Source organism: Schistocerca cancellata, chromosome 2 (assembly GCF_023864275.1).
Source record: "Schistocerca cancellata isolate TAMUIC-IGC-003103 chromosome 2, iqSchCanc2.1, whole genome shotgun sequence".
In the NCBI taxonomy this organism is placed as follows: Eukaryota; Metazoa; Arthropoda; class Insecta; order Orthoptera; family Acrididae; genus Schistocerca; species Schistocerca cancellata.
This window is the reverse complement of record NC_064627.1, coordinates 656,395,549-656,399,059: the sequence shown is the minus strand read 5'-3', so window position 1 is coordinate 656,399,059 and position 3,511 is coordinate 656,395,549. Positions and strand designations below refer to the sequence as shown.

The following is a 3,511-nucleotide window of genomic DNA, read 5'->3' as shown; positions in this document are numbered from 1 at the left end:
GCTGAACCAGATGACCCAGTCGATTCCATGTAAACTCAGCTCACATCGTTATGGAGCCAACAACAGATTGCATAGTCCCTTGTTGACGTCTTGGGTCCGTGGCTTCGTGGGGTCTGCGTCACAACCGAACCTTATCATCAGCTCTTACCAACTGAAATCGAGACTCATCTGACGAGGCAATGGTTTTCCAATCATCTAGGAACGAACCGATATTTTCACGAGCCAAAGAGAAGCGCTGCAGCCATACCCTATTAACGCCAGATTTCACCGCACCGTCCTTACGTATGTTCGTCGTCTCTGTGGTTAATTCCTGCAGTGTTTCTTGTCTGTTAGCCCTGACAACTCTACACAAACGCCGCCGCTCTCGTATGTTAAGCAAAGGCCGTCGTCCACTACGTTGTCCGTGGTGAGAGGCAATGCGTGAAATCTGGAATTCTCGGCACACTCTTGATACTGTGGATCTCGGAATATTGAATTCCCTAATAATTTACCAAATGGAATGTCCCATGCGTCTAGCACCGACTACTATTCCACTATACACACAATTAAATCACAACTCTATTACAATTACAACATAGAAGCTATTATGTTTTCATATGAGTGAACACTGAACCGAGTCCGATACAGAAACAGCAAGACGCAAACACGCGCAGTAAACGAATTGGTCACAATTATCACACTTACAGCGAGGGGCAAGATCAGTCGTTAAGAATGCTGCATGCATTCGATACGAAAAACAGTGATAAATCATGGAGCCGTCAGCGACGACGGCCACCCCCCGCCTCCAAATCTGGTCGGAAAAAGGGATAATGTGTCCACTCTCTTTTCCAGAGCACGTCCTTCGTGCCAAAGCCAAACAAACTTATAAGTTAACAAACTTATAACTCACACGTGTGGCAGAACTATCCTGTTGTCCCATAGACCTGCACTGTTCGTGCTGCTTCACTCACTTCCTCTCCCGGAAAATCAGCGACACTCGCGGTAAGCGCGCCACGCTCTCTTCACACAAAAGATCGTGTTCCATGAGACGTGGCGCGAGCTACTGATCGCGCAATGGTTCATGCGTATCGCTATGCCATGACTCACCTCAGTGTAAGCTTCGGATGACAATTGTAAATCATGGATGTTGACCAGGGCAAGTAAATAATTAAGAATGTCAGAATAAAGAGCGTACTCATTGTTGCCACCTGGAAAGTACTGGGTCTGAAGACATACGAGAAAGAGCGTAAAAAGTCACTCGTAGACTGCAATGTCCATATAATAGTGATCACAAGAAAACAGAAAGGAGTTGAAAGGTACTAAATATATAGAAAGCAGTATGCACTGTTAAATGAAAGAATCAAATTTGATAGAGGACATCTAACTGTTATAGGAACCTACATACCAAAGTAGGGTAAGAAGGAAGAACTAGAGGATCATCCGAATAAAATGAACTACGCTGGCCATGTCATCTTGGCAGGAGACATAAGTGCAAGAACAGGCAAAGAACTCATCCACTAGTCGTCTGCCAACAGAGAAGATATCGTTAATAACAACGGAATGAACTGAGGGACTTGATAGTGAATAAAAATGTAGCTTCGCGAGCGATGGACACGCAAATCTGTAGGGAGAGGAAACGTGGGGACGGACCACTGTGTTGGCCAAAGATCCAGCTTTGACAAAAATAGAGAAGAGCATAACACGAGGGAACAGAAGAGAAAGCAAACAAAAACATTTAAGTTGTATCTGCTCCAAGAAGACAGTTTGAGAAATATATACGAGTGCATGATCACAAAGCTACTCCAATTAATGCCAGCGAATGAAGATCTAACTGAAGAATGGACAAACATTAAAAATATCATAATACAGGTCCATAAAGAAGTACCAGGTGTAAAACCCGAAAAGAATCGGAAAAGTGGAATTAAAATTTGGAACGAAGAGATAGGAGAAGCCGTAGAAAAGAAAAAATAATGCGTATGGGACACTCTTGTCCAAACACACTGAGGAAACTAAAATATAATAAAATCAGAACTGAAGACAAAAAGGTAGATAGTCAGCCACATAGAGCTTGATGGGATACATTTATCCTATTTTAATTTCCACTTTACAACTAGCTCGTCAATATGCAAATTAATTAAAGTAGGTGATTTTTGTGCAATACAGTTTCCGCCTTTATTCTTTGCAAGACATCTTCAGTGGCCTGGAATACGTACGTATTTTGGTTTATACAATTTAGTTTACATTTAGGACATCGTATGTATAGGTTATAAACAGTTGTGGCACTTTTTGCTTTCCTATGATGTAATAATATTTTGAAGTTCTAATTACATATGCCAACGGCCTTTCCCCAGTGGTACCACCGGTTCCCGTCAGATCACCGAAGCTAAGCGCTGTCGGACTGGGCTAGCACTTCGATGGGTGACCATCCGGTCTACCGATCGCTGTTGGCAAGCGGGGTGCACTCAGCCCTTATGAGGCAAACTGAGAAGCTACTTGATTGGGAAATAGCGGCTCCGGTCTCGAAAACTGGGATACGGCCGGGAGCGCGGTGTTCTGACCGCATGCTCCTCTATATCCGCATCCAGTGACGCCTATGGACTGAGGATGACACGGCGGCCGGTCGGTCCCGTTCAACCTTCATAGCCTGTTCGGGAGGAGTTTAGTTAGGTTTAGTTACTACTTGCATACTTCGTGGATGCTGTTCTACATGTGTTCTTGTCCCTTTAATACACCCATTCTTCGTCTAATAGTAGCTTGAAATATTGTTTTCAACTACACAGTTTTAGGTACTGAACACTCGTTTTGTTTTGGATGATGTTTCCAACTGCCTAATATTACTGCCAACTGTTCAATGTGTATTTCATTATATGAGAGGTAAACACGCACAAGCAGATAACAGTACTATATATATGAACGTAAGACTTAAGACTACTTGAAACACTATAAATGAAGTTCCTTAGATCAGTGAAAGGCTGCACAAGAGAAGATAAAACAAGAAATGAAGAAATCAGGAAAGAACTGGGTGATATAGCCATTAATTAAAAAAGTGATCCAACGAAAGCAGGATTCGAAGTAGCATGTACTGCATATGTCACTTCATAGCATTTCTCGACAAGCAATGGAATAGGGGGGAATACAATCCTGTGGGAAGAAGGAGTGTGGGAGGCGATGTTTCATGAAGGCCCGTCTTGGAAACATTTCGTGATCAATAGTCTTTAGTTTCTTAGCTATTACAGCGGTGGTGTCAGAGCTGGAGAGCCAATAAATGGCGTCCGCGATGTAGACAGTCTTGGCCAGCGAAACGTGCATGCGTCAGCACAGGCTGCCAGGTGGATGACCCATGGTGTGTACCTACGGGCAATGGCTGCTGTCAGTGGAGCGCTGTTATCGGCAATGTAGCACTGACAGAAGTGGGCGGTGGACAGTGGAAAGTGGCCACAACTGCTGGCGTTCTTCTGCAGTTTGATGGAAAGCACACTGGAGCTGGCGGGATCAAACAGTGATCATGGTGTGTGCCTATATGCCAGGTGTT

General features: G+C 43.9%; 1 pseudogene; it reads left to right on the top strand.

The window, feature by feature from the left end:
- The first annotated feature begins 2,311 nt into the window (after positions 1 to 2,311).
- Positions 2,312 to 2,429, top strand: LOC126163523 (5S ribosomal RNA; annotated as a pseudogene).
- Positions 2,430 to 3,511: the final 1,082 nt, after the last annotated feature.